Source organism: Macrotis lagotis, chromosome X, assembly GCF_037893015.1.
Source record: "Macrotis lagotis isolate mMagLag1 chromosome X, bilby.v1.9.chrom.fasta, whole genome shotgun sequence".
NCBI lineage: Eukaryota > Metazoa > Chordata > Mammalia > Peramelemorphia > Peramelidae > Macrotis > Macrotis lagotis.
The window spans coordinates 288967646-288987233 of record NC_133666.1 but is presented as its reverse complement, the minus strand read 5'-3'; the positions used below and the strand labels follow the sequence as shown (position 1 = coordinate 288987233).

The 19588-nt window shown below is 35.7% G+C and overlaps 1 long non-coding RNA gene and 1 pseudogene across 1 annotated transcript in view; both read right to left on the bottom strand.

The window, feature by feature from the left end:
* Positions 1-19588, bottom strand: part of LOC141502267 (uncharacterized) — a 97378-nt gene that overhangs the window by 15245 nt on the left and 62545 nt on the right. The gene's annotated exons all lie outside the window — the stretch shown is intronic.
* Positions 5284-6045, bottom strand: LOC141498169 (non-structural maintenance of chromosomes element 1 homolog; annotated as a pseudogene).

The following is a 19588-nucleotide window of genomic DNA, read 5'->3' as shown; positions in this document are numbered from 1 at the left end:
ATCCAGCAAAATTGAGCATATTCTTTCAGGGAGAAAACTTTTTTCAAACTTTTTTTGATCAAAAGAACAGAGCTTAATAGAAAATTCAATCTTCAAACAAAAGACTTAAGAGATACATGAAAATGTAGATGGGAAATTAAAAAAGCATCATTCAATAATATTAAGCTGTTTATATCTTTACATGGGTAGATGATACTTAGAACTCTTAAAAACTGTAACTCAGGCAGCTAGGTGGTGCGGTGGATAAAGCACTGGCCCTGGAGTCAGGAGTACCTGGGTTCAAATCTAGCTGTGTGGCCTTGAGCAAGCCACTTAACCCCATTTCCCTTGCAAAAACCTAAAAAAACCTGTATCTCTATTGGAAGAAATATATTTAGACAGAGATTGTGGGAATAAGTTTATTTTGATTTGATGATATAAAAATTAAATGGAGTAGGGAAAAAAGACTGTACTGGGGGAAAAAAAGAGGAGGTAGAAAAGGGTAAATTACATGACATGAAGAGGTACAATCAACATTTGAGGGAAGGAAGGAATGGGGTACGAATTGCTTGAATTTTACTTACGTTGGATTTGATTCAAAGAGGGAATAACATACTCAGTTGAGTTAGCAATTTATCTTACAATATAGGGAATTAGGATGAGAAAGGGGAAAAGTAAGAAAGATCTCCCAGAAGGAAGAGTAAAAGTAGGAGGAAAAAAGGAGAAATAAAAGGGATGGGGTGCTGATTGAAGAGAGGGCAAATTGAGGGAGGTGGTGGTCAGAAAAACATTGATGAAGATGGATAAGATGAAATGAGAAAGAAAGGACAAATTGGGGGGGAATAGGATGGAGGATAATGCAGAATTAGTAATCATAACTATAAATGTGAATGGAATGAACTCTCTCATGAAAGAGCAGTGGATAGCAGAGTAGATTAAAAACCAAAATCGCCCCTATTCTGTTTATGAGAAGCATATTTAAAGCAGAGAGATATAAACTGAATAAAGGTAGAAGACTGAAGCAGAATATAGTATGCTTCAAATGAAGTAAAAAAAAGCAGGGGTAGCAATCCTGATCTCAGATAAAGCATAAGCAAAAATAGATCTGATTAAAAGGGAAAAGGAAGGAAACTATAGCTTCATAAAAGATACCATAGACAATGAAGTAATATCAATACTAAACATAGATGCACGAAGTGGCATAGCATCCAGATTCTTCTTTTTCTTTTTTGTAAAATTTTATTTAATTTATTTAAACATTAATAAAATATTCTTGTTTAAGATTAAACATAATATCCCCCACCCCACAAAAAAATAAAACCTCATGAGAAATAAAATGAAAGAAAGAGAAAAAAGGCATTTCAGTCTATGTTCTGAAACCATCAGCTCTGTCTCAATGGATCAACTTCTTTTTCATAATTCCATCATAGTAGTTACTTCCATATTTTTCCACAGTTGCTCTTGGTGATGGTAATTCCCTTCATCCATTCCTCACCACTATCATCTATTATATTTTCTCTTTCATTTCACTCTGTCTCTCTTCAAAAATGTGCTGTGGGGGTATGGCTAGGTGGCTTAGTGGATAAAACACCAGCCCTGGAGTCAGGAGCACCTGGGTTCAAATACGGTCTCAGACAATTAATAATTACCTAGCTGCGTGGCTTTGGGCAAGCCACTTAACCGTTTGCCTTGCAAAAACCTTAAAAAAATGTGCTGTGGGGTAGCTGAGTGACACAGCAGACCAAGTACTGTCCCTGGGGCCAAGAGGCCCAGAGTCTACATCCTACCCCCAGTGACCCACCCAGCCCGGTGGTCCTGGACAGGCCACCCAATCCCACTACCTTGTAAAAAGTAAAAAAGAAAATGCATTATATCTGACTCTCCTCTCCTGTGATCTACCCTCTCCTCTATCACCCACATCCTCCCTCCCCTCTCCTTGTCTCCCTTATCTCCTTTTTCTTCTAGAGGCCTATATCCTATTGAGTGTGCATGCTGTTTCCTCTCTGAGTCATTTCCAGGGACAGTGAAGGCTCCCTCATTCCCCCTTGCCTTCCCCCCCCCCTTCCATACCATTGCAAAAGCTACATGAAATATCTTTTACAGGAGATAGCTTAGCTTATTCTACCTCTCCTTTCTCTTACTCCCAGTACATTTCTCTTTCACCCATTGACTCCATTTTTACAATATATTATATCTTCAAATGCAATTCTCTACCTTATCTATAAAAGCTCCTTCTATCTGTTCCATTAAATTTAAATGAGAAGGTTCATATGAGTATTATCAGTATCATCTTTCTATGCAGGAATACATGCAGTTCATCATCATTAAGTTTCTCATAATTTACCTTTCTCATCCACTCTATGCTTCACCTGAGTCCTGTACTTGAAGAGCAAACTTTCTGTTCAACTCTGGTCATTTCTGGTCATTTTTAAAGCATTTTTTCTCCTCAAAACTTTTTGACTTAAGCTGTTTTTAATATGCTATTTTATTCAGCATTTTTCTGATCTCTCTGACTAAGCTGCTGACTTCATTTTCATGTTTTCCCCTGCATCTCTCTCATTTCTTTTCCCAATTTTTCTTCTACCTCCCTTACTTGATTTTCAAAATCTTTTTGAGCTCTGTCATAGCCTGGGCCCAACTTCTATATTTCCTGGAGTTTAGATTCAGAAGCTTAGACTTTCCCATCTTCAGATTGTGTATTTTGGTCCACCATGGGACCAAAGTAATTGTCTATGGTCAGGGTCCTTTTTTTTCTGTTTATTCATTTCCCCAGCCTGTGCCTGGTTTTGGGTTGCTTCCTGAGCTTTTGAGTATTATTGGGACACCCCTACAAGGACCTCAGTATGTGAGGCTCTGATTGCATTCCTGGTCTGCTAAATGGTCACAAGCTCACCCCTCTGGGCCCCAGACTGTGACCAGGGTATGAATGTGGTCAAGGGCCAGAGACTTCTCCCAGGGACAGAGGACAGACCTTGGCAGTCTCCATCTACTCCCTTACCTTCTGTGGGCTGAGTAATCAGGGAGCAGCTGCCAGGTGGCTCCTGCTGGGTGTCTCCACTGGCCTGCTTCTGTTTCCTGGAATCTGGGCTGTGCTGAGGGCCATGGCCATGCTGAGGAGGATCATGCTGTCCTGAGCATCATGCTTTCTCTGGCAGAGGTCTCCCTCCCTGGTGCTCCCTGGGGTGGCAGGTCAGGAGACTGCTTCTGCTTCTAGGAGCTAGGTTTCCCAGGAACCAGGCAACCTGGGGCTGCTCCAGGAAGCTCCTTTGCTAGGGCTCTGCCCCTCCAACTGCATGGAATAGAGCTTTACTACAATTTTCCAGGTTACCTTGGGTTGGGAAATTGCCTCACTGGATCTTTCTGCGGGTTCTGTCTCTCGAAAATTTAGTTAGAGTCATAATTTTAAATTTCTTGAGATATTTTGTAGAGAGTGCCTAAGAGAGGCTGTTCTACTGCTGCCATCTTGACTCTGCCCTCTAGCATCCAGAATCTCAAAGTAGAAATTAAACAAGTTAAAGGAAGACATAGACACCAAAATTGTATTAGTGGGAGACTTCAGCCTTCTTCACCCAGAATTAGATAAATCAAATCACAAAGTAAATAAGAATGATGTTAAGGAGGTGAATAGAATTTTATAAAATTTAGAAATGAAATCATATGGAGAAAACTGAATGGGTATAAAAAGATTAAATTTTCAATTGTATTTGGTACCTACACAAAACTGATCACATATTAGTGAATAAAGACTTCAAGTCAAATTCAGAAAGATAGAAATATTAAATGCATTCTTTTTCAGATAATGATGCAATAAAAAATCATGTGTAATAAAGAGCCATCAAAAGATGGACTAAAATTAATTAGAAGCTAAATTATCTAATTTTAAAGAATTAGTGGATCAAACAAGAAATTATTAAAATAATCAGTAATTTCATCCAAGACAATGGAAATAATGAGTCAATATACCAAAACTTGTGGAATGCAGCCTAAACAGTAATTAGCAGAAATTTTATATCTCTAATTGATTACATGAAGGAAATAAAGAGAGAAGATATCAATAACATGGACATGCAACTAAGAAGAACAAATTTTAAATTTCCAATTAAATACTGCTTTAGAAATTCTGAAAATCAAAGGATAGACTGATAACATTGAAAGTAAGAAAACTATGGAACCAATAAATAACACTAAGAGTTGATATTTTTATGGAAAAAAAGAAAGAAGAAAATCTTGACTGGTAAGACTATCACCCTCAAAGAGGAGTCCAGTGCTATCATTGGAATGTCAAGACCAAAATTCAATACAAAGAAAATATTGCCTGTTTGTTGGAAATCAGTTGGAAGCTGGGCATACCCTGTTGAGCTAATAGAAAGAATCCACCCTGACTTTGATCCTACACCTAAATTCCTTCAAGTTTCTTTTATGCTTTTGAGTAATTTCACTGCTCTTTTATTTCAATAAAGTTGGGGGGGGGAAGAATTGAGTGGAAGTAATTTGGTATATAGTAAACACTTAAATGTTTGTTGACTGACTGATTTTCACATATCTGTAAAGCTCATTTCTATATCCTTAATATAGTATATTAAAACACAGGATTACATATATAATTATATTTCTCCATTAAAAAGATCAGTCCAATGCCTCAATGTGAGATTGAATGATGTCCTCACAGTTAATACCAGAGAAATATAATCTCTGCAATTTCTTCCAAGTTAGAAAGTCTTGAAAATCTTAGATCCAGACTCTAAAGTACAGAGAAGCTAGCAGGTTAACCACTAACTGAGAAATATCTCAGTGATCAGTGGTTTAACATTTCAAAGGGTCTACCATCATGATGATATGAATTCTCTCTTTACTGATGAGCAAACTTGTTCTTAGTAATGTGAATCCCTTTCTACTTCAATAGTAGATGAACAGTTTTAGGATAATAGAATACAGTTCAACAAAACAATCTGAAATGATTGGTTCACAAAAGGCTCATTTAGAGAAAAATAACTATGGGAGTGACCTCAAACCGAAGTCCTTCATAGATGTGTAGTGTCTGGGAAAATACTACAACAGAATCTCTCCTCACCTGTTCAAAACCCCTCTCCTAAAGTCAACTCTTTTTTTTTTATTAACATCATTTTACTCAGATTTTTGGTAAATAATACAAATAAACAATGCTAATTAATTTTTTAAAAAAAGCTATTAAAATGGATTTACTGGTTCAAAACAGGATCATTTAGTTCATTTAATCCCTTTGAATATATCTTAATAAGTAATTCAGGTACAGAAAATCCTGAGCCCCAAAACTGAACTTTTTAATCATTTTGTGCCTGAAGATGAGGCTCTTCTAGGTGTTCTTGGGGTACTGAATGACAAATGGAAATCTGACTGAACTACATCTTATATTTCTGAGGTCAAATTTTATTATAAGGACAATATGACTAAGACTGAGATTTGAAATGCTACAATACAAATGAAGCACATTTTAATTTCAGAGTTTTCACGGGGCTGACCATGAATGGCAATGCTCTGGCAGATGTTGCACTTTCTGACATCTTGACAAGTCTCATATATGTACTAATCCAATTCCATGATGCAATTAGTATGTAAATCATATTTGCTATGTCCTTCCAAAAACCTCTTATCCTAAAGAAACATTTGGAACACTTGTTCTGATTCACTCCTCATTTTTTTTTTTTGGTCTGAATTTTGTTGAGTGATATAAAAATACTGGTGGATGATGCATAGCCACTTTGTGATTCTACAGTTTTAAAAAATAATTCCAATTAATTTTCTGCATAGTCAGATGCCAGTTTGGTAGCTTCTGCTATTGCAAGATTTACCGGAGCTTAAACGTATTTCTGTTATTTTCTAACTATTCTTTCCTGATTTTCATAAATGATGGATGTAGAAATGTGTTAACATCAAATGAAGTCATCCAATTTGTTATGTGCTTGATATACTTTATGCTGTTCACAGAAAAATCTATGTAGACATCATATCTCAATTGTGTTTTTTTATTCCATTAGACATCAGCACCTCAATGAATTAAGAATGGTTATTAGTCATGAGGCTGGTCATGGTGTTGATCCTATCCTCCTGTAGCCCTCTCATTTCTTAAAGAAATGTCAATTCTCCATGCTTGTCATGTATTATCACCACCACACACTTTGTTGTTTCAAAATGAGGCATATCTGGACAGTGAGCTTGTACAGTGGATAGAGCAGTGGCCCTGGAGTCAGCAGGACCAAAATTCAAATCCATCCACAGAAACTTAATAATTTCCTAACTGTGTGATCTTGGGCAAGTCATTTAATCTCATTGGCTTAAATAAATAAATTTTTTTAAAAGATAAGGCATATCTACAGTTTCAGGCTCAATGTGAAGCTGGCATGCTCCTATATAGCAGGAGGGAAGAAAGAAAAAGTGATGTTTGTATATGTGTAAGTATATGCACATCACATATATAAAATGACCTCTCTCTCTCTCTCTCTCTCCCCATATATATATATATATATATATATATATATATATGAACTATACAAACTTTATTAGACTTTTTTATATATCAAAGGCATTCTTGATGACAATACATGATAAGAACAGGCAAAATTTCACATATAATTTTTTTAGAGTAATCTATACTTCTTAAAAGAAAGATCAGATTTTATTGGGTTTTATGATTATCAACAAAAAAATAGAGCAAAATATAGCCTTAAAGCCTCTTCTATAATAAGATATCTCCTATGCAACCAGTATATGAAATGTATCTGGTATAAATCTCCAGTGTAACTATTCATATGGTCCATGGGCCATTTACTTTCTCAAGGCTGGCTCATAAGTTTTAGGGGAATGACTAACACTTGGAAAACTGGGTTCTCAGTGCAGGAATACCACTATTTGTAATCCACATTTTTTTTTACCACCCTCCATTCTCTTCCCCCCTTCCCATGGCAGCAAATAATCTGATATAGGTTGTACAATTACAATTGTGTTTAACTAATATGTGTCCATATTAATCATGCTGCGAAAGAAGAACTATATTTAAGCGGGGGGGGGGGATCATGAGAAAGAAAGAAAAACCATAAAAGAAGTTTTAAAAAGTGAATATAGCGGTGGCTAAGTGGCACAGTGGATAGAACACTGGCACTGGAGTCAGGAGTACCTGAGTTCAAATCCTGCCTCAAACACTTAATAATTATCTACTTGTATGGCCTGCCTTGCAAAAAAAAAAAAAACCTAAAAAGAAAAAAAAGAAAAAAGAATATAGTGTGCTCTAATCTGCATTCAGAATCTATAGTTTCTTCTCTGGATGTGGATGTTTTTTTTCCCCCTTAATAGGTCTCTTAGAATTATCCTTTCAAGTTGCTTTCATCATAGTTCATCATTTCTCAATGTTGCAATGTTCCCTTGGTTCTACTCAATTCACTCAGCATCAGGACATGCAAGTCTTCCCATGCTTTTCTGTAGTCAGGCTGCTCATGATTTCTTTCTTTCTTTCTTTTTTTTTGTACATTTATTTTATTTTATTTTATTTATTTCAGTCAATGCCCAAAGTTACACAACTAGGCAATTATTAAGTGTCTGAGGTCGCATTTGAACTCAGGTCCTCCTGACTCCAGGGCCAGTACTCTATCCACTGTGCTACCTTGCTGCCCTGCTCATGATTTCTTAAAGAACAATAGTACTCTATAACATTCATATACCATAACTTCTTCAACCATTCACCAAATGAAGGGCATTATAAGGAGTATTTCACAAATTTTTACAAATACCTCTATAGTTAGCCTTATCCCTTTTAATTAAATCTATTTTGCTCTTTGTCTGAGAGTTCAGGATTGTTATATCTTTTTTAATTACTTCAGTTGAAGCATAATATATTCTGCTCATCTTTTGTAAAGTTTTTTTTATTTATTTAAGGCAATGTTGTTAAATGACCTGCCCAAGGTCATACAGATAGGCAATTATTAAGTGTATGAGGCAGGATTTGACTTCAGGTCCTCCTAACTCCAGGGCCAGTGCTCTATCCACTGTGCCACCAAGCTTCCCCCTATTCTGCTTAGTTTTTTACCTTTTTACTGTGTATATCCCTCTGCTTCAAAGTTGTTTCTTGCAAATAACATATTGTCAGATGTTTTTATCCATTCTGCTATCTGTTTCTGTCTTATAAAAGAGTTCATCCCATTCACATTCATAGTTAAGATGCTTAATTCTTTATTTCCTTACATTCTACCTTCCCCTTCTTTTGATTTTTCTCTCCTTTCCCTTTATCCCACCTCACCAATGCATTGCTTCTAATTGTTGCATCTCTCAGTCTATCTTTCCTTCTATGAACCCTCTTCCCTATTCTTCTCTCTTTCTCCTTTTACGTTACCTGTTTTTTAAACTTTAACTTTACCTTTAATTTTACTTCCCCTTTCACTTTTATCAGCCTCAGGCTCACCTTCTCCTTTCTTTCCCCTTAGCCCCCTATTTCTCTGTAGGATAGGATAAATTTCTAAACCCAATTGAGCATGTATGTTATTCCTTCTTTGAGTCAAATCTGTTGAGAGTAAGATTTATTCAGTGTTTACACTCACCCTTCTTTCCTTTTAGTATAATATATCGTTTTGTGTCTCATGTGGTATTATCCTCTAAGGCCTTCTCCTTGTATAATCCTTTTTCATGTCTTAATTGTTTTTTATCTGTCTTGTACCCATATCCTCTTTCAAAGTATATTCATTTTCTTTCCTGATAGAAGTATAATTTTCAAGGAGTGATTGGTTGATTGCTTTATAAAATTCATTACATCATATTCACTTCAAACCAATACTCTCTGACCAAGTACTCTCTCCTTAACTGTCCCATTAGAAATACAATTCTCAAGACACAAATACATCTTCAAATTATAATCAATTTATGCCCACACTATCTTTCCAAGTACCATCCTTTTAACTATCCCAATTTTGACTTCCAAATGATTATATTCTATACTTTCCAATCCTTAAATTTTGAAGGTGATAAATCCTGTGTAATACTGACTGTGACTCCCTGGTATTTAAATTGCTTCTTTTTGTTTGCTTGCAGTATTTTTTTTTTAACTGAAAAGTCTGAAATTTGACTATAGTCCTTGGAGTTTTTATTTTGGGGTTTCTTTCAAGGAGAGGGTGAATTCTTCCAAGGACCATTTTGTCTTCTTGTTCTAAGATTTCCATGAAAATTTCCTGAAAGATATTGCCCAGGCTCCATTTCTGATTGTGGATTTAGGTACACAAATACATAAATTATCTCCCCTGGATCCATTTTTCACATTAGTCATTTTTCCTTAGAGGTGTTTTTCAGTTTCTTCTATTTTTTTTCAGATTTTTTGGTTTTGTTTGATGGAATCTTGGTGTCTCATAGAGTCATCAGTTCCCATTTGTCTTATTCTAATTTGTAGGGTTTTTCTTTAGTTAGCTTTTGTATTTCCTTTTCTAATTTTAATTTTATTGATAAATTGCTTTCCATTTCCAGTTAGTCATTTTTACTTTTAAAGGTGAAATATTCTTTTTGCATTTGGTCAATTTTACATTTAAAGGTGGTGTTTTCTTCAGGCAATTTTTCATAATTCTCCTATATGATATTCATTCTTTTTCAGTTTTTCTTCTTCCTCTATTCTTTGGTTTTTTTTAAATCATTTTAGAGTTCTTCCAAGAGGTTTTTTTTAAATTTGAGACCAATTCATAAACCTCTTTAAGACTTCACATGTAAGCATTTAGTCACTGCTTTCTTCTTCTGAGATGACATTATTTTTAATCATCCCTCTCAGAATATCATTTTTATATTTGAGCAGTGCTCCTGGGGACATGTGTAGAATCCCAAGATTTTTGTGCTGGGTGTGGGATCTGGTCCCTGGCTTGCTGCTTGCCTAGGGTGTTGCCTATGTTTCATTTGCTAGTGGTTTCTTTGCTGTGTTAGGGTAGCCTAATCCAGATCCATCTGCTTCCTGGGCTCCAATTTTTTCTACTGAGTTGTGACCTTCTCTGTTGGCTGGTTGTACAACTGGCTTGTTGAGCCTAGATGTGAGTTGGGCTGTGGCTAAGAGCCTCCTTCTGGCTTTCTGATTATCCCATCAAAGCTGGGATCCCCTTTTATCAATGGGAACAGATCTTTACTGGAGTTTTCCTATGATATTTTGAACTGATAACTTGTTTTAATCTTGTTTTGGGGGTTCTGTAGCTTTAGGGTCTATTTAGAGGCTTCATTTATTGATAGCTAGGGAGGTTCCTACCTTTGAGTAACCATCTTGGCTCCACCTCAGAAGTTGAGAATACTTTCATCTTGAAGCAGGGAATTATGAACGTAGGAAATATTGCAATTGGAAACAAATTTTGCAATCTTTTGCACTGTTAAAATCCTGTCCTTGTAAGCTCTATCTTGTCTTTCAATCTGTCCTTGACCATGCTTCCACTGATGAGTCAAGCTTAAGTAGGTGCAAAAATCATCTTCCACAAGAAATGACATGTTGGACTTTAAGGTCACACACTTTGGGATATGAAAGACCAATGTAGACTATCTTGGTCCTGGAGCCAGGTCTTAAATCACTCCCCAAGAACTAACTTTGTCCAACCCACTATGCAAATGTATTTAAGTGTGGGAGGGAAGAGAACTTTCTTCTCTTCCTTCTTTCCCCCTGTCAGGATGACCTCTCTCTCTCTGAGGAAGAACCATGTGCTCCCAGACTAGGCTACTGGAAAAACTATGACCTCCTTTTCTTCTTCCTTTCCTCTCAGGCATTGTTGCCTAAACTTTGTTGATCACCCTCTCCTAAATCTTGAGTCCTCTGCTCCATGTTAGGCTCCACAAAACATAAAACAATCAATTAACAATTATCCATTAAGCCCTACTATGGTCCAGGACCTATGCTGAGTATACAAAGAAAAGCAAAAAACAGTTTTTAGATTCATGTTGCTTTTATTTTAATGGAATAGACAATATATTCACATATTGGAAGTCACAACAAAAATACATAGTAAATGAAAGAAAACTTAGAGGAAAAAGAATTAGCAAGAAGGGGCTCAGGGAAAGTATTTCAAGTGTAGGTGGTACATGAGTTATTAAAAAACCCCATAAGAATTCTAAGAGTCAGAGGTGGGTAGGGAAACCACTAAACCAACATTTATGAATAAAATAGAAAACCTGCTATCAATCAGCCAACTTGTCAAATATTTATTAAATGCGTATTCCATTCTAAACAAAGAATACAAAGGATGAAAAAATACCCTCACTTTCAAAATGATTACATTTTATCTGAGGAACAAAAAATATTAATATATACAAAGAGAATAAATGTGAAAAATGAAAAGTAGTTAAATGCAAGATAATAAGAGAGGAAGGGAAGTCAGGAAAGGTTTATATTTTAAATGACTCATGAATACTTAGTTCAGAGTGATTAAAATGGATTTTTTTTATTAAGACATCTTAATAAATGGCATACCTCTCTCAAAGGGAAAGGGGCACTGAAATCCAGAACTACTAGGTGTTATATGCATTTTGAAAGGCTTTGATCCTGACCCTTTATACCAATCATTGACTGGGATCACAAATCTAATGGATATATTTGACCCCGCCCTGCTCATTATGCTAATGAACAAGAACAGTTACCTCCTTAAGCTTGTGCAAAGGAGAAGGACTTGGACCCTAGTTTAACTCAGAACTAGGTGGGACTGACCTGACCTAATCTTAGTTTTGATCAGATTGAGGTCAAATCTTTTGTCTTAACTTAAGGACCTACCCATAAGCAACAATACAGGTAGACCCCTGTCTTTGTAATGTAAATTAACAATTCTCCCTTTATAGTCTTATGGAACCCAAACACCTCCATATTCCTTACAATTCCCCATTTTCTTTTTTAATAAGAATTTGAGTTCCATACCTTATTATTGATTTCTTTCTTAAATCACAATCCTTTTTATTGACATGACTACCTACTTTTTCTTCTATCAAGATTTTTCCTTCCTCATTATCAGAGGATGTCTCTGCTTATTTCTTTTACTTCTTGTCTATTGTCATCTATCTTTTAAGTAGCAATTTACCACAAAATCCTTCTCCAACCAATAGATTATCTAATACAACTCTATGCTGAATAACTCTCCCTCTTGTTTTCAGGCTTAGCCAGGTGGCAAGTTCAGGACCCTAACTGTCTAATTGGTAATTTTTCCACTACAGCTTAAAATCTAATCAGGATATAAATTGGGGTTCCATAGCCCCAACTCCCATCCTGTGCTCAGGTATCAGGCCCATAAATCTAGATAAAAAGTCCAGCCTTTGGCAGATATGCAATGATTACCACAATTTTCTTTACTGTAATGCAATCTGACAAGGGATCCAAGTACCATCATTACAACTCACATGAGTCTCAGTCCACTTACAATGTTAAGTTGTACAATTCAGAATAAGTGTAACCTGCTACTTGACATGTCTACAGCCATTTGCTACTCCCCAGGAAAATATCCTGTCCAGACTGGTATAGACAATAGCCAGCCTGAACTGACGCAGTCATATGCCACTGGAGTTTCTCTCCTCTGGACCAGATTCCCGTGCCACAGTACACCTCTGACCAGGAACTGAGAATCTAGGCTGAGCCCAGGGGGACTGGCACCCAAGGCCAATTCTCAAACTACTGTGGGCCACTGCAAGTCCAACAATTAGCTACATCACAAGACTGGGCAATGACTTCTGTCAACTAGATTCTCTTTCCACCCTGTTCTCTGAATCAGAGATAGGATACTTCCTAGTTAGGTTACACAGACTCACGTAGACTATAATCATGCCACCCAACAATCTCCCTCCTTTACTCTCAATGGAGAACATCTTTACCCTGCCCCTCCTCCTTCTTTCCATAAGGAAAGGGGCATACACACACACACACACACACACACACACACACACACACACACACACACACACACACCCTGTGCACCCTTTATATTGAAATTACACACTTGGGAACCAATAAGTTAAACAATAAAAGAAGAAGAAGAAAATGGAGATGAGGAATGTGCATAGAATCTTATGAAACTTTCACAGTAAAAAGGACTGATATTGATGATGATTCAATAAAGGAGTCTGAAAAGGAGGGTTAACTGACTTAAAAAACTGATTAAAAAAATGAGAACCTAGCAAAGAGAAAGGATCCTGGAAGAGATGGTGGCCAAAGTGTCAATTGTAGCACTGTAGTCAAGAATGATGAGGATTGAAAAAAAGAAAAAATCATCAGTTTTGATAAAGAAAATAACTGGTAGTTTTGGAAAAAGCTATTTCAACTTGAGTAGTGGGGCCAGAAACCAAAATATGGAAGATTGAAGAATAAGAAGAAAGGAAGTTATCTTGTCTTTATTCTTTTTCTAGGACTTTGGCTAAAAAATGGAAGCAGAGATATTGGAATGATAAGGGAATGATGATGAGAGAGGTTTATTGAGAGAGATGGGAGAAATTTGGGAATGTTTTGGGAGGGAAGGAGCTAGTAGGCAAAGGAAAAAATTGAAAATTAGAGAGTAAGAGAGAATTGTTAATTCTTTCTGCTAAAGAAGGTGGGGAGAGATGTAATAAAAGAGCACTTTTAGAAATGGTTGTCTCCATTAAAAAGGTAAAAATCCCACATGCAAAAAATATTCATAACAGATCTTTTTTGTAGGGGAAAATAACTGGAAATTGAGGGGATGCTTATTAATTGGGGAATGATCAAAAAATCGTGGTATATGTATGTGATAGAACACTATTATTCTATAAAAAGTCTTGAGAGGGGGTGGCTATGTGGTGCAGCGGATAAAGCACTGGCACTGGAGTCAGGAGTACCTGGGTTCTAATCCGGTCTCAAATACTTAATAATTACCTAGCTATGTGGCCTTGGGCAAGCCACTTAACCCCATTTGCCTTGCAAAAAACCTAAAAAAAATGTCTTGAGGGATGTGATTTCAGAAAAGCCTGGAAAGACTTGCATGAATTGATATTGAGTGAAATAAGCAGAAGCAGAAGACCATTATACACACTAAAAACAACATGGGGGTGATGATCCACCATAGTGGATTTGCTCATCTCAGCAGGATAATAATCAAAAGACAATTTTAAGACTTGTGATGGAAAATACCAATCCATATACAGAGAAGGAACTGTGGAGTTTAAATGAAGACCAAAACTTATTATCTTCAATTTTTAGGAGCTGTTTTATGTACTATAGCATTTTCTCTCTTTCTCTAATATTTTCTTTTTTCCATTTGAATCTGTTTCTTTTCTTGTAACATGATCAATGTGGACCTATGTTTAGCATGGTTATAAATTTAGAGCCTATATCAGATTGCTTTGTGTTAGGGGGAGGAGGGAGGGAAGGGAGGGAGAGAGAAATGTAAAAATGTAAAAAATCATTGGTTAAAAACTACCATTGCATGTGGTTGCAAAAATAAATTACACACACACACACACACACACACACACACACACACACATTAAAAAAAGTGGTGACATTGGCAAAGAGAAAGGTTCCTTTATTATTAGAGACTGGAGGAAAATAGGAAAAAGTAGAAGGTTGATATTAAGTTTTTAAAATTAAGCAGGGGTAGTTAGGTGGCACAGTGGATAGAGCACTGGCCCTGGAGTCAGGAGTACCTGAGTTCAAATTCAGCCTCAGACACTTAATAATTACCTAGCTGTGTGGCTGTGGGCAAGCCACTTAACCCCATTGCAAAAACCTAAAAAACATTAAGCAAAGGGGAAAAGAGCATGTGACTTCAATTTTCTCAGTATATGAATAAGCATTAGGATAGGGGTAGGGAAAATGTAGAAGAATTGAGGGAAAAGTGTTTGGAATAATTTTTGTCCTTAATGTTCTAAGAAACAAAGAGAAATTAAAGGATTATCTTATGCAGTGAGGGCTCAGTTGAAAGGCAAAGAAATATGTTTATTGAGAAAATTTCATCAGTCAGCAAATAAGATTGTCACTGTATACAAAGTATTGAGCTAGTGTTGGGTGTACAAAGACAAAACAGTCCTTACTCTCTAAGTTGTTACATTTATTGGGATGATACAATATTTATGAATGTATATGAAAGGCAGGGAACCTCCCACTTAAATAAGGTCAGAGACATTATTTGGTCTGTTGTTACCATAGTAACCTCAGGCAGGATTCGAAATTCAATAAATTTAGGAGGTTTCTAAGAGTGAATTAATTAAATGTCTGACCAAATGTAACAGGCTAATTTTTAAGTTGATAATTTTGTATGGCTCTAAAATGTTGTTATCCAAATGGCCTTTGGCAGGAAAAAAGGTTCCCCACTCCTGAATTGTAAATAAATGCAAAGTAATGCAAAATAATACCAAGAGGAAATGGAATTTGGTGTCCAAAGCATTAAATCTAAACTTCAACTCTGTCACTCATTGCCTTTATATTTAAAATAAAAGGAAGTAGTGACAGCAAAGAAAGTTCTGGTATGGTAAATCTTTATTACTGAAGAAACTGCTTATTTAATGAGGTTTTGTATGTAAGGAATATATCCTAAAGGAAGAGGAGGGGACCATTCGTCCAAAAGTATGGAAATAGAAGATGGAATGTTATGGACAGGGAACAAGTGAAAATCAGTTTTCCTGAAATGAAAAGTGAATTAAGGAAGAAATATTTTGTTAAAGCAACTATTTTTTGCTGTCTTTTTTTTAGCACTTCCATTTCCCATTATATTCTTCTCCACCTCTCTCAGAAAGTCACTCCTTATAATAAAGAAAAAAATGAGGAAGAAAAAAATTCTGCAAAACTAGTCAATGTGCCAAAAAAATGCATATATTTTATTCCATACCCATAATGGTCCTTGATCTCTAACAATAAGCAGAGATAGAAGGAAAGGGGTATCTTTTCATATCACTTATTCAGAACAAGTTTAATCATTATAATTTGTAGCATGTCTTTTTAAGTGTTTTGTTATTGTTCATTCTATTTACAATGCATATCATTTTCTTAACTTTGCTTAGTTCACTTTGTATCAGTTCATATGTTTTCCCATGTTTCTCTATATTTATCATATACAATATCCAGTACCATAATTTGGTTAGGTATTTCACAGTAAAAGATCATCTTTGGTTTTGTGAACTATGTTGTATAAATTTTTTGGTGTATGTGGGGCCTTGTTTTTTTGTCATATATATTCTCAGGGTACATATACAACAGAAAAATCTCTGGGTCAAATTTTATGGATGTTTTAATTACTTATAATTACAAATTGCTTTCTAGAATAATTATTCAGTCCCCTAAATTATTCAGTCACTGAAACATGCAATTAACAATGCATGAGGGGAGGCTAGGTGGTGCAGTGCATAAAGCACTGGCCCTGGAGTCAGGAGTAGCTGGGTTCAAATCCAGTCTCACACACTTAATAATTACCTAGCTGTGTGGCCTTGGGCAAGCCACTTAACCCCATTTGCCTTGCAAAAAAAAAAAAAGACCTAAAAAAAATGCATGAGCATGCCCATTTTTTCACAATCCCTTGAACACTGAATATTCTTATCAATTGTCATCTTTGCCAATTTCTGGGTTTAAGATAAAACTTTAGAATTATTTTGATTTGCAATTCTATTATTAATCAGAACAATATTTTCATATTGTTAATAGTTTAAAATTATTCTTTTGAGAACATATATGTGTATGTGTGCGTGGTGTGTGTGTGTGTGTGTGTATGTGTGTGGTGATTATTTGTATGTCTCTATACTTGTATATATATCCTGTATACGAAATCCTTATCAGAGTGATTTGATCGAAATATTTTTCCCTATTCAATTCTTTCCTTTCTATCCTGAAGGAAGTATCATTTTTGTGTGCGAAATTTTATGATTTCATATAATCAAAATGATCTATTTTATGTCTTATAATTGTTTCTATTCCTTTTATTGGTTAAGGATATCTCTTCTATCCATAGCTAGGAGTGATAGATGATTTATTTCTCTTCTAATTTTTTTATGGTGTCACCTTCATTATTAAATTCATATATTCATTTAGAATGTTTTATAAAATATGACATAATGTTTTGGTCTAAGCCTAACTTCTGCCAGTTTTCCCAACAATTTTTTATCAAATAGAAGATCTTAATATATGTCTACTAGTTTTCCAGATATCTTAGTTATTAGACTTTTATCAGAAATATTTAACACTTTTTTCCATATATATGGCTATTTCAAAGAGAAGTAATGTGACATGATATCTAATTGGAAGAGAGTGGGAATTGGCATTTAAATTCCAGCTCTTTCACTTGCTGTCACTGTGACCTTGGGCAACTAACTTAACCTTTAGGGGCTTCAGTTTCCTCATTTATAAAATTAGAAGGTTAGACTCCATAACCTCTAAACTGTTTTGAAGCTCTAAATCTCATCTATGAAATAAAACTGAAAAGGAAAAGGGTAAGTAAATAAGCATTTAAGGTAAAATGGTTATGTGGGAACCAAATTGCAAATGGTTTTTAATGCCAGGATTAGGATTTTCTTTTTATCTTGAAGGTAATAGGAACCTAGTAAAAATTATTGAGTAGAATAAAGGCATGGTTAGACCACTGCTTTAGGAATATTAAATTGGCAGCTGGGTGGACTTTATGAGGATGGATTGAAGAAGGGAGAGATCGGAGGCAGGGAGATCAAATGAAAGATTATTACAGTAGTATAGATGAAAGATAATGAAAGAGTATAAGTAGAGAGGAAATGGTTATAAGAAATGCTGTGGGGACAGCTAGATGTCACAGTGGATAGAGCACTGGCCCTGGAGTCAGGAGGACCTGAGTTCAAATCTGGTCTCAGACCCATAATAAATACTTAGTTGCGTGACCTTGGTCAAGTTTTGTCCTACAAAATCAAAAACAAAACAAAACAGAAATGTTGTGGAGGTATGATCAACAAGACTTGGCAACAGATTTTCTATGAAGATGAAGGAAAAGGAAGAGTCAGAGATGACCCTGCTATTACAGGTTTAGGTGACTGAAAAGTTAGTGGTGACCTCAGTAAGATGAAATTCAAATGCAAAATTGATTTGAAGGGAAAAAAAACCAAACCTGTGTTATAATCCTTTTACCATGACAAATTTAAGATGGGAAAGGCATTGGGATAGAGATATACAGTTGGAAGTTGGTAACAGAACATTGGAGTTCATGAGAAAGATTATTCTAGTATCCTAGAATTCTCATACACTTACATGATTCCCTAAAATAACACAACTGAAAATGATATTCTATATCCCATTTATTCACTTATTTCTTCAAATTTGCCCAAGGTCACACAACTAGGTATTTATTATGGGTCTGGGGTCAGATTTGAACTCAGGTCCTCCTGACTCCAGGGCCAGTGCTCTATCCACTGTGACATCTAGCTGTCCCCACAACATTTCTTATAACCATTTCCTCTCTACTTATAGTCTTTCATTATCTTTCATCTATACTACTGTAATAATCTTTCATTTGATCTCCCTGCCTCCGATCTCACCCTTCTTCAATCATGAAATGCTATCCATTTAAAGGCATATTAAAACATTTGCTCAATGGAATTTACAGTAGAGTAGAATCAATGTGTATCCCAGCCATATTCACTGTGGAACAGAATTCAGTATAAGTTTGACTCATCTTGGACTCCTCTCAACGCTGGGAGGGTGGGGTAGGTAGACAATTTAGCACCAATGTGACCTGTGTTTTTCCATGAGTGATGATTTCATGACCCAGATTCAACAGCAAATTTGGGAACAAAAATTAAATTTTAGATAAAAGAAAAACACCTATGTACTTCTTTAGCCATTTCTTTAATATTTAAATATATTTACATTTACTGTTTACATATGAGTCTTCCCAAACCAACAATTTTGGTGCAACTTACTTCTATGCATGATGAGCTTAAATGCAGAAATGGCTATCAATCTTTTTGCTGTCTTTACTTTTGAATGGAAACTCCTAAATTGCAAGGCTGATCCTTGAAGTTGGCATGGAGTCTAGTAAGAAAATGTATCCCCAAATCATAAAATGCTCCAGTTGATTTGGTAGTAGTATCCTCCATATTCGTGGTTATGCCAGTACAAAGGGATCTACTGTGTCTTTTGCCATGTGTGTTTTAAAATTGAATAGCAAATGAGCATCAGGCTGACAAACATGTCTCTGCTGTTTCTAACAATTTACCTTCTCCATGGATGGGGAAACACTGATTCACAGGCCAGGTTCAATTTTTGGACTCAGTTTCATCTGACCTTTAGGGTACTAGTGATAACACTGTTGCCCCTTAATTTAAGAAATCATTTCCTCTCAAGTGAATTGCTTTGCAATGTGCATTTCAAATCTGATGGGTTAAAGATAAAGAGGTCTGAACAGCTGTGAAGAGTGATTATTCATTAAATTTACATTTTAAAAAATATGAGTGATAATCCTCTGAAATACATTGTATAAATGAATAGTCTTTTCTTTCCTCTTTTTTTTTTTTGTTTTATCAAAGCTATAGAATCTACTGAACTTTTCTTATTTCTCCTACTCCACTTTCTCTCTCTGTCTTCTTTTTTGGCATTCTTTCACCTCCTCCTTGATCATTTTATTGTCTTTTGGTCTATTCCTTCGTCTAATGGACTTTCTGCCCTTTTCTCATCTTTTTTCCCCTTTCTTACCTTTTC